Raw genomic sequence first — 12,443 nt, 5'->3', positions numbered from 1 at the left:
GGGAAAAGCCTGCAAGAGCAGCAGTGAGCTGCTGTCTTTCCCTTCCGGGAGGTTGCCAGGGGAGTGAAATGGGGTTTACCCTGCCAGCAGGGTGTCCCCCACTCTTTTCCCCTATAATTTACCTTACTCCGGGGAGGAGAGAGGAAGCAAAAGTAACAAGCTCACCAGTCGCACCCTTAAGGGGATCAGGGAAGCTCTACACGGCGATTCTCGGGTTTTAGACAAGCATCAACCTCTGCAAAATGCACCCTGATCAGCAGATTTTGAGGCTGGACAGGATCACCCAGATGCACCCAGCGCCGCTCGCTGGGTGCCTACGACCTGCTTTACCTCCTCCTCCTCCTCCTCCTCCCTGGGTTTAGCCAGTGCCCGATGCCCCTAGGACGGATGTCGCGGTTAACTACACCTCCGCGCTGCCAAGCGGCACACGGCCTCGTCCCTACTCCGAATTTTGGTGGGGTGAGGGAGTCCTTCCAGCCGAGGAAACCGCTCCTTAAAGCCAGACCCTTTGCAGGATAAATGCAGGGTAAAACAAGTGCACAACAGCCCAGGGCAACACGTTCAGTATAAACAACATCACTGCACGAAGAAGCTCCATGAAATTTGTTTTAGGGGCAAACAACTTCAAACCCGTCAGCCTAAGCTGTTCGGCATAAACGATACAGCACGTCACCCTAGGACTTTGTACGCCGAAGTCCTCGGCGTATAAATGTGTTTTAGCCAAGAGCAGCTGCTAAAGCACTTGGAGATGGTCTGTTCTGGTTGGTAGCACCGAACGTAGCCAGCTTTCACTGTAAAACGCGGCAGGCTGGATAAACTTGTCAGCTTGGAGACAAACTCGTGCCATTTCCCACCTGAACAGCAAGCGAGCAGCCGGAGCACAGCTTTTCCCAGCAACACCCCCCCCCCCCGAAAAGCCAGAGAGCCACAAAAGCCAGCGGCGTGCAACCATTTCCCAAAAGCATTCAGAGCTCCTGGTGCTTCCTGCACGACAAACACTTCGGTATTTCACATTTCCAACCCGCAAGCTTAGGTGGTTCTGCTATTTAAAAGATTGCTGCACGCCGAGATTGGGAAAGACGTGCCCCAGACTGGGATTTCTGGGAAGACACACCCAGGGACTTCTTCCGAAAACAAAATACCCCGCGACGCGGAGCCGCTCACAGCGCCCGCTCTCGCGCTGTCTGCGAGCACCGGCTCATTTAACCAGCTGCACAGCTGAAATCCGGCTTAAAGCCCAAGCTGAACCGGTTCGTTTGGGCTAGAGCTATTTTTTTTCTTTTCTATCAACTAGAGCACTGCATTTTGCAGAAATAAAGGGGGGGAAAAAAGAAAAAAAAAGGCAAGACGAGTTACAGGGAAGCTCTCTGGCGCTCGCTCGCGTTTGCGCAGGCGGCCAGAAAGCAGAGCAAGAGCAGCGCCGGGCGAGCGGAGCGCCAGCGCGAGCCGCCGGCACCGGCCATCCCTCCTTACCTTCCTCCTCCCGCGGGAAGGGCGACTCCGGGCCCGCAGCGAGCGCAGCGGCGTCTCTCCCGCCCCGGCGGGCGCCGAGCTGGAAAGCCAGCATTCCTGCCGCCCACCCCGCGCGGCGCTCCGCCACCCGCGCCGTTCCCTCCCACTACGGGAGCGCGCCGAGACCGGCGGCCGGCCAGACGGCAGCGCGAAGGAGCCGCCGGCGACGGCTCGGCTCCGGGACGGGCGACTCGAAGCATCCCGCGCGCTGGGAGCGGGGCGGACGCGCGGGGAAGGGCTGCTGCCCTGCACCGCTCGGCGGCGGCGGCGGCACATAGAGCCTTGGGGAAAGCAAACTATTCCCCACCACCTTTAAAAAAAAAAAAACACACACCCTGTTTTACCTTTATTGTTAGAAATTAAACACCTTTTGCATTGAGAGCTCTCAATTTGTCCAGGCGAGCGGCAACGTGGAACTTTTATTTTATTTGATGCAATTATTTTATGAACGTCTTTAAAGACACCAGAGGATCACACCGAGGAAGTCCTAACCGGGCTCAGCCTGCCGTGAAACAGGACAATGCCTACTATTTTGTCCCAAAATTCCTTAAAAAACCCAAAGTCATGTGGTCTGAAGGGACGGTGAATATTAATTTCAGAGCTGGTCCATACAGCAATACGTTTTACCACCTCTCCACTTAACCCCTTCTGTGCCAGAGGAAACCTGGACAGACATCTGCTACCAACCAGAAAGACCTAAGTAAGAAACAGCATGTGGCATCGTTTTTTCCTGATACCCTCTATTCCAATACACAGGAACAGAATAAATCACAAACAGGGCGAAGCGGGATTTCCAGACAATAACTACATATTTCTGAAGTTTTTATCCTCATTAAGTCCATGACATTTGAGCCCTCCTGTAACTAAAAGGAGAGGATATCACCTACTAATAAATACATGTGAATTAGTGAAGAATTTGGAGAACCCATGACCATCCTAAAAATTAAAAATACTCGAACTGAGTCATTGCCCCCTTTTTTAATTACCTCAGCCAGGAAAGTGAGTCATCACCTGGTCTCATTTCTTGGGCATCATCTAGAAATCTAGTTCCAGCTGTTCAGTTTTAAAAGAGGTATTAAAAAAAAAAAAAAAGAGAGAAAAAAAAAAGAGAAAAAACACCAAAACCCACAACCTGTCAGCTTCCTCGGGATGGTAAATATAACAAAAACCAAAACCATGTTTTTTATGCCCAGAACTGCAGCTGTAGCTTAAAAGAAATGAAGTTGGCTTAAAAAGCACATGCACACTCCAAAAAACTCGGGTCGCCTGTGCGCCAGGAGGGGTTCGGGAGGGCAGCCCGGGCACGGCTCTGACTCACAGCAGCAGCCAGTTTCGGCATCGCGTTGGGTGTAACAAGTCCCCGTCCGGCTGCTCCCATCCGAGACAGCCATCGAGTCCAGGCCGTAGCTAGATTCTTGCGGCAAACGCGGCAAGATGGAAGAAGCACGTTTAAGAAAGTCCTTAGTCCCTCCGCTGTTTTGCCTTTACTTGTAAGCACGTCACACAGCATAAACTCTCGTGCCGTAAGTTGGCAGCAGCATTTTAGGAGGCGCTAAGGCTTTGGGGGGCTACTGGGTTCGGGGAGGGCGTGCAAAAGCCCAGCTCACAAGCTAACGTCTTTTATCAAGACCTGAATATCAAGGTGAGAGTTGTTACAGGGACAACAGCTGCTTTAGGGGGGGAAGAAAACTCTCCTCCTCTTGCCTCTGCTTGCTGGGAAAGAAAAGCAGCCCCGGGAGGTCTGCGGGTGGAAGATCTCCGCAGCAGGGGTGGACAACCAAAAGCCACCAACGCATGGGTCTGCAGAACCTCTCTTTGTTCGCTTCTTTTCTTTTCCCAGGTAAAAGCATTGCAGCTTACACAGCTAACAGCAATTCCCACAGCTAGAAAGGCAAAGGGCATCTCTACCACCGCTGCCAGGCAGCGCGGACCCGCGGCAGCACCCGGCCGAGGAGAGCAAGCAGAAGTTCTGCCCGCGCAGCACTGAAACACCCATTCTCCCCACGTGGAAAAGAGGATTAACGACAGCCAGCTCTTCAGCAGCTTTAGAAGCGCTTAGCTCTCCAAATATCTCCAAACCCAGCATTGCTGGTGCAACTTGCAATTACGCTCAAACCTAAAATAGCATTTCCTCCGTGCCAGCACCGCTCGCGGGCGCGTCATGCTCCGTGACCGGCCGAGCCGGGCCGCGGCGACGGCGGCGGCCAGCGGATGCGCGGCTCCCCGGGCACTCCCATCCCACTTCCTAGAGCACGCCTGGGCAAACGTGGCTCCCCGCCCGCTTCCAAAATAGGAGTTTTAGAGTCGCCTCGATATACCGGTTTATTTTCCTCTTCCTCCCTCTCCAAGAAAGCCTTTTAGGGAAGCACAAGACGACTATCGCTAGGAAGTTCCTCTGACCAGGCGACAACTCCACGAACACCATGCTGCAAAAGCATCTAGTCTCCTGCATAAAGCCAAAGCTACCTGTGCACCTGCAAAAGCAGGCATGGAATAAATATAGGGATGTAAGGGATATATATGTAAGAGATAAGGAGCCAGCCATTCCCTAGTCCCTGCCAGCAGGACCGGAGTGCACTAACCAGGTCAGAGGGTCCAACTGAGACACAGCAAAATCAACCCAGCCCTGAAACAGCCAAGTCTCCAATGGGGAAACTGCACATCTCCGCTCCCTTTCACAATTAAGTCACTGCAACAAGAAAATAGGTTTAGGATGAAGACCTCCCTACCCTGCCCCAGAGGCCGGTTGGCTGACAGCACACTGCACGTGTCGCGGAAGAGTGGCTGTCCCAAAGGGAGCTGGAGAGCTACAGACATCATTGCACATTGCAACGAAGGCTCGTGACCGCGGAAGACAGCGGCACCGAGCCTCCGCCGTAGCGTTAGCAGCAGGTGGTGTTGTGCCACCCAGCTGCTCGCAAAACAAGATTCGGGTGAGGGGAGGCACTGATGCCTGGGGACAGGATCCCTCAAGCACGTCGTTGCACAAGGAGGCGTCTCCTCTCGGGCTCCTGCTGCCAAGTTTCGCTGGGAGGCCACGGATACTCACCTGCCCTCCAGAAGTTACCCAACGAGAACCGCGGCAGCTGTAACAGCTACCTTGGGGGCGAGCAGAGAGGGTAATCCAGGAGGCATCTCGTCCCTCTCCTCTCACCACCCCGGAGAACAGACACCTCTGTGACAGCACAGGGAGGAAAGCATCACTGAAAGCCCTCCAAAAGCCCCAGCCTTCATCTACCTCCGGGTGAGACCCCATGGCTCTGCCAGCCTAGCACCAAGTCCCTCCATCCAGGAGAGGACAACTGTCCCCTCCTGGACTCCAGGCTCCAGCTTACCTGCCCGCTGCAGAAGAAGTCTTTCCTACTCCTAGTTAGCAGCGCCGAGAGATGTCATGCTAACACTGGCCACGGTGCAAGATAAGTGATGAAATCCACAGGGAGAAGTCCCTGGCACGGCGCACCAGCCCTAGCCCACGCTGAGGGCTGGGCTACATCCAGGAGCCAACCCAATCCCTGCCGCACCGCTCTGCCAACGGAGGACCGTGGCCCCAGAGGTGGCGCCCAGCACCCAGGTCCCAGCCCAGCCACCCTCGCGCCGCTCCGGCAGCAAAGCCGGTCCGACCTCCCACCCCAGTCCAGACCTGGCCCGTGCAGTCGCTGCGGGTCACTGCTGCTGTGTGGAGAAGAAGATGATGAGGAACAAGAAGCTAGAAGTACAAATGCCAGCATTTTTAAGGCAAACCTTTTAGCTTAGATCATCTGCCCTGCAGCACTGTACATAAGCCTCTTGCATTTTTTTTTTTAACTATTTAATGGCAGTTCAGTGCAACCAAGCCTTCAACAGCACCCCTCCCCACCCCGCCAAAAGAAAAGAATAACTAGTTGGAACAGACACCAGGTAACCTAAATAGTCTATTCTGCCCAAAAGAAAACACCCAGCTTTACCAGCCAGGGCTTTAGAGAGCAACGGTGAGGGGTCAATCACGATCTCATTTTTGACCAGGATCAATACAGGACCTTGAGATCCTTGGCTATGGCATTTACCATCTGCCAGACTCTCCCCTCCTCCAGTCCCATCCACATTCTCCTTTAAAGATAAGGTTTTTAACAGGAATTGTGCATTGATGGATAGACACGCTCTCCTCTGTGCTTTTTTAAACAAATTGAGGTTTTCTGCACTTCTTGCCTTCATCCCGTGTTGCTGACCGACTGCAAAGCACATTCCATCAGCGTAAACAGCCAAAGAAGGATTTGACAACGGAGGAGCAAGCAGTTTTGACCTTAACTCCTCAATTTATCAGTCGTCTTAAAGAAAAAAGATCCGTCCTTGCTAGATTTCCACCTTAAAAGCTTTCCGAGCCGCTCTTTCAGAGAGCCTGTCATCGGGAGGAAAGCAAGACATTAGTCAGGTTCATGCTTATTTAATTAAGAAAAAAAAAAAAAGCTTGCATATGCATTAGGGGCTGAAACTTAGTCTTCCTTAAAAAAAAAAATGTTTGCAAACTAGAGCACGACAGTGCCAGACAGAGCGGAGGACTCGCCCGATTTACCCCGCGCTCCAAGGGAGCTCAGCGGAAGAATTCACCGAGCCGTCGCCTGCAGCTTGGAGCGGGGAAGCAAGCCGCCGCCGAAGCAAGCCGCCGGCTGGGACGCCCGGCCCGCTGCGCCAGGGGCATCTCCCGCCTCGCCGTTTCGTAAGGAAATCGGAGGCTCCGCTGATGTCAGCCGCAGGAAATGAGCCACCGGCAGATGACGCCGGAAACGGGCTTTATATTTAGTACTGAGTCACCCGCTTTATTAAATTCTGAAGGCACAAAGGTGGGTGTGGAGAGGGGATACTTTGCGGGGGGGGAAAAAAAGAACAAGTTTTTCCCTTGAGATCAGAGTCCAGGGCTTTTTTTTCCTCCCCCCCGATAGAGAAACTAAGATGACCTGAGAACTCCTTTTTGCTCCCAGTACTTCTGCACTTTCCCCCAAAAAGGCAGCTGTCAGATACGCCGCCTTTCTCAGGACCGAAGCCAACACCTAAGATGCTCCGGGGGCGCACGGCTCCGGGGGGATTTGCTCGGGTCAGTCCCGCGGCAGGTCGCAGCCTGTCCGGGACCCTGGATGTTCTCCCAGCCTTCCCGCAGCACCTTCTTTGAGCCAAACCAGAGTCAACTGGAGGCGACGCGGAGCAGGGAATGTTTTGAGGCAGTTTTACAGCTGCCCCTGACTTTGCGCAAAGCACACCTTATGCCCATCGCGGCAATTAAATCAGCGCCAAGGGGAAAAGCTTTTCTTTGGGCGCTTACAACGGAGCGAGACGAAGGCTGGCGAGGCTCGAAACAGGCAGAGAGGCGCACGGTTGTTCCCTGAGGATACAGATGCCGGCATCTGCATCCTGGGGGAATAAACTTCAGATTAATGCAGATTAATTTGCAAAAGGTTCAAAAATTAATACAAGCATACTGCTGTAATATTAAGGTCTTTTAACATCCAGCAAAATTAAAGAAATAAAGTTTTAAAGGATACTGAGAAACAGTCTTACTGCAGGTTGTACCACAATACGAATTAGAGGAGTACAGACTTGCCCACGGGCGGTTTTCATACAAGTCCATGTTGTAAGCTTTTTCACTCTCCCATCAAGAAATATTCTGCAGTTTGAGCAGCAGCAACAGGTCTGCAAGGTTTTCAGCCAGTCTTTTCCACTGAGGAGACTCACTTTTCAAATACTAAAACACAAATACGGTTGCCAAAGCCAAATACGGTACCTAGCGTTGATTTAGAAAGTCAACAGCAAACAAGAGTCATCTCCAATGCCAAACACCATCAGTGACTTGACTACAGAAGCAGCCTATTAGATTACTAAGCAGAAAGTAAATTGCTGTAATCTTCAAAATAAGATTACAACAGCAAAAAGGATGTGGCTCTCAAAATAAATCTCGACTGCGGCAGCACTGGCAATTATGCCGAACCAGAGGTCAGGAACTGCTTAATAACATCTTCCACCTATACGCAAGGAGAGATGATACCACCGCAGCTACAGGCTGCTCGGACCAGCAAATAGACATTTAGCCAGCTGTTGACCACTGCCCAGACCAGTATCCTGCGGAACGATACGGGCTGGTCGCGAGAGGTTGTGGGACACAACCACTGGGTGGCTCTTCAGTCCCACTCAACGCATCCGCGGAGTGACTTCCTGCTACCGGGAAGGAGGTTTTGCTCTTGGGGAAATCAAGGCAAGCCATGAAGGTGGAGTCCCAGGGTCATCCTGAGGAGCACTCCCAGGTGCAACCCAGCAAGAAGGTCATTAAGGAGTCCCTGGTACCACACCCACAAGTCCTGCCAGGTGCTGGAGGTAGCCAAGAGCCACAGGATATTAAGATTTTGGCACATGGCTCTTAGTGTTGTGCAAGTGGGCCTATTAGTTCAGCTGTGTTGGACTAGCCACAGATCTCATCTCAAGAGACCTTGAAGCTTTTCCTAGTATTCTGCTTGGAGCTGGATTTGTTAGCTTCCCCCAGAACTGCTCCTTTTATGCCAGACCCCAGCAGGAAAACTTCTGCAGGCTGGGTCTGCCTGAGAGTATAACTGTGCTGCTCCTACGGCCACAGCATTCTTTGCAGATGCTTAGAAAGATGAGATTATTTGCACTGTATGTGCAAGCAGCAAGTGTGCTGCTGTAAAGTTTAATGCTTTATGAATTTATGTGAAAAAAAAGCTTATTTCTCCAAATAAAAAGGCCCACGGACCCTCCATAAAGCCCAGGATGTACTATTTGATAGAAGGCACAAAACAACTTTGCTTTCAGACAGGAGGAGAAGATCTAGCTGCAAGGAATGACAGCACGAGGTGCAACGTTGACTAGACCAACGAGATCCAAGTGCTGATGATCAGGCACGTGCAGCGTGCGTGAAAGGGCAATGCACTAAGGAGGTGCAATACCCTGCTATTTGCCAAGTTGTTTTCAATCCAATAATGAAAGCCCCGATCGCTAAAGTGAATTATTGACTGATGCCAGCCATAAAGACTCTTGCACAACACCTGGTTTAAAGGCCACTCGTACCTGACTGCAGGGCTGAGTCTTACCCCTTTTCATGGGTTTCCAAGATCTTTTTATATAGACATTGAAAAGAAAGGGAGAAAAAGGACAGACCCAAGCAGCCCTATCCAGCGTAGCAAGAGGTTATATACATCTCCATGAGAAGACAGCAGTGGGGAAGGAGGGCTGTGAGACCTTCCCATCACTGCCGTAGGCTGGGCACTGCAATAACCATCCATCCAGGAGGGCTACAGGAATTTCCAAGAACTTCATAGCCAGGCAAAAGCAATGCAAGTTTTTCAACAAGAAGTCTGAATACACAGCCTTTGCTACAGCATTTGGTTTATATTAAACAGTGGCAAGAGCCCAGCTCGAAATTAGATCAACAAGAACATTAAGGGGTGGGCAAGAGCAGGGCAGAGGCAGGATTGCATGGGAACCTCCCATCCGCGTCCCCAAGGAAAGTTCAGTCCCAGCCTTGGCCAAAAAGCACAGAAAGGAACAGGCTGAAGTTTAGGTCAGACATTTGGGCCACTTGCTCAAAATATTTTCGGTTTTCAGAAGGCCCCATTCCCTCTCTCTCCTGTACAGAGGACTGAATTCAACTAAAGTCAAGACTCAGAAATTTTCTTATTACTTCCAGGAACACAGAGAAACATGAATGCATTTGTAGCTGTACTGCCATTTCTTCCCTATCCCCTTCCTTCAAAGTGTTGCTATCGGAGAATAAGTTCTTAAAACCAGGTATCAACCCCTTCTCCCTGTCTGTGCAGTACCAATCCTAACAAGATAACTTTACACCCACCTGCAACACCTCATGCATGCCCTAATACAAAGTCCTTGCAATCTGTTTTTGGAGGCAAAACGTTTTGTGCAAGACTCAGGAAGAAAATGCTTAATTGCGATACTGCTTTTGAACACGCTTCCTTTGCTTTTGGGACCAGCTGGAGGCAAACACCTTATTCTATGCTGGGTCAAGGAAACATTTAACTACAGGATTCATGGTGGAACGTGTGTGTGTGTGTGTGTGTGTGTGTACACACTTTAAATATATACATATACACTCACACTCTACTGCAGCACTCCAGCTGCCAAGCAGTTACAGCAGAAGGCAAACACAGTTTTAACTCAAGGAAAACAGCAACACATTTGAAAATCAGCCTGTTCATCAGCGTCCTGCAACAGAGCCTCCAGCACGGAAAGCATCCAAGCCTGTCCCTGGAACGACACTCGGCATCCTGGAATCTCAAAACCGCAGCCCTGCTCCAAACCCAAACAATATCCCCACTCCCTTCCCGGCAGATTAGCAGGAGCTAGCACAAGATTACGATGGCAGCATAAACAAGGACCCAGGATTTATATTCTTTCAGACGTTCTTCAGCAAACTACCAAGCTGAAACAGTTTCACGAAATACGTATGCCAGTTACAGGGATGAGTAGCCTTAACTCAAGTTTCCACTTGGTCAGTGCTGTTCTGGATGCACTGGAAACTTCGGTGCTCACCCAGCAGTTTTGCCTGCCTGGAAGGGTTGCTCTGAGTTCTAGCAGCAAAAGGGGGAGAGCAACTTCAAAAGACATTTTTTTGCCTTACAGTGTTGGAGAGAAGGTGGAGAAAGCAGATTAGCAATCCCCTGCCCTATTATTTCGGGTGCAGCCCCTTGAGTGGAAGCCCTGGCACCATGGGCTTCTGCCAGAAGTGACTACCAGAGAGCATGCACCAAGGGGAGAAGTAGGTGCAGACGGGTTCCTTAATACTGCTGCATTGTACTGCCACCCGGCCACCGAGTCCACGCAACTGGCTGCTCCGCTGGCTTTCTCCATACTCCCCATGGAAGAAACTTTCAGCACAAGGAGCCTGCTTTTCTCCTAGCAGAATATGCACTCATGTCATTATAGTGCTTTCAGCAGCTGACATTAAGACCCAGCCATAAATTCTACATAAGCAGGAGTTCAGCTGCAAACCATTTGCACCAGGAAAATCCACTTACACTGTCACCACCACTGGGGCAAAGACCAAGGCAAACACATCAAAAAGAAAAAAACCAACCACCTGATCAAGTTTATGAAAAGCAAGACACTTCGCAACAAATATGGGAACTCCAACTTCTAACTTCCCGTTAGGGGCTAATAGGTACGCCAGAAGTAGGACGCTGTTGCGAAGGCAGGAACACTCATTTCCCGGTTCTGTTTCAACACAACCTGCGTTGGTTGTAGCCATTATTTCTGCCACTAACAATTCACATTGTTCCACGGCACTTTCAGCATGCAAAATTGAGATAACACCTCGCTCACCTTGTGATGCCAAGCTGGAAAGATACTATAAGAAAATGGGCATAGAAAAAACACAGGGCTCTCTGCAATTTTCCAACGCAACACGCAGGGAAGAACGTGTAAATGGGGCACATTAGCAAAACAAGATTGTGCTGTTAACAACTCACTGCACATCCCCTTCTATCTAATCCTGGAAGGATGCAAGTTTCTGTTATCCTCTGTCTCCAGCCTGCATTTTAAAAACCTAGGGCACTCAGCTCTGGAGAGCCCTTATTTAATACCTAACATACCGGCAAAGAAACAGTCCCATAATATAAATTGACTACAGCATCATCTGCTTTCTTATTTTCCTACTAGTATCAAAATACTTTTCATATGTTTGCCTTCAGAAAGGAGGGGAAAAAAAAAAGAGGGAGGACAAAAGGAATTTTTCTTAACCTTCATTTCCCCCCCGCCTCAAAAAAGAGGCTACGATTTCAGTAGGAATGTCCCTAGAAGGGTGTAATTAATTATTTTCTTCTCAAAGCAAGACAGTCTCCCCCATCATCTGGAGCCAGGCAACAGAAGCAGTTTTATCAAACAGAACTCGGGCGCGAGCCGCACTAATGGGAACCAGGTCCCCGGCAGCATCATCTACTGCATCCCAGAGCCAAGCACCCTCCGCTACCGCACCAGCACCCACCCACCCCTCCAGCAAAACGCAGCATCGCCCCGAACCACAGCCTCCATCAGCACCCGATACCAGAAAACTGATACAGAACAGCAGCACTGCTGATGTTATTCAGTCTGTCTCATCTCACAGAATAACAGGTTTTGTTCCTTGTGCTTTCTCCTGAATTGGCCATAGTTGAATAGCAAGCCTCTCGGAAGTGTTTTATGGTTTTTCCCCCGTCTTGACCTGACCTTGCAGTGGATAAGGGCTCACTTTGCTTCATTTAAGTTCCTGTATTTTTGATTTTAAAAAGCCACCTAGCTAACATTCTTAAGAAAGAATCATTTTTTCCTTAGCATTAAAGCATCTGTAGTAAGAACATAACTCCAAGAGTCAGCCTTCCGACCTTTAAGAATTTGCAGTATGAACAAGCAGCTCCTTGAAAGGATGAAGGCTCTGCACCTAGACTTTGGGAGAGAAGAAAAAAAAAATTTCCTTCTAGCTCCCTTCTAAAATCAGTTTTATGATTGTTTACCCAGGTTGTTACAAAAGAGACAATATTTCCTATTTTGAAACTTTTTGCAGTCCAGTCTAGAAGAACCAGAAACAGAACAGGCCAAGGCGGTGTCCACAAAACTGGAAGAGAAAAAGGCATTTAAGACAGACATTTGGTCAACAAGGTCAAGTGAACCACTCCAGGCACATGAAGTGCCCAAGTCAGAAGTAGTCATGATACGGGCCAAGCCTGCCTGCCCTCCTCCCATGTGCTCTTCCCTCACGCTCCCCTGCTCATCTGTTTAGACTCAATTCCCAGCCCTAAACAGCCTTAGAGGCTTACGGCAAAGTTCAAGGCTCCAATTCCCAGGCAGCAGGGCATGCTTGCCCATCCCGGACGCGTCACATGCCATCGTCTTCCCCCTGCAGAGAAGGCAGGAGCTGGCGAGTAGCTTGCATTTGCTACCGCTCCGTAAAACAACTTATTGCC

General features: G+C 50.2%; 1 protein-coding gene across 2 annotated transcripts in view; it reads right to left on the bottom strand.

Annotated features, from left to right (window-relative positions):
* Positions 1 to 12,443, bottom strand: part of PLS3 (plastin 3) — a 51,880-nt gene that overhangs the window by 29,420 nt on the left and 10,017 nt on the right. The window contains exon 1 of one of the 2 annotated variants that reach the window (XM_067303984.1): positions 1,474 to 1,553. The exons of the other annotated variant lie outside the window; for it this stretch is intronic. The gene's annotated coding sequence lies outside the window, so the exon portion shown is untranslated. Of the gene's footprint in view, positions 1 to 1,473; positions 1,554 to 12,443 lie in introns of those variants that run through there. 2 annotated transcript variants of the gene reach the window in all.

The sequence above is a fragment of the Apteryx mantelli genome, chromosome 13 (genome assembly GCF_036417845.1).
Source record: "Apteryx mantelli isolate bAptMan1 chromosome 13, bAptMan1.hap1, whole genome shotgun sequence".
Lineage (NCBI taxonomy): Eukaryota > Metazoa > Chordata > Aves > Apterygiformes > Apterygidae > Apteryx > Apteryx mantelli.
The sequence above is the reverse complement of the archived record's forward strand: the minus strand, read 5'-3'. Positions and strand labels throughout refer to the sequence as shown.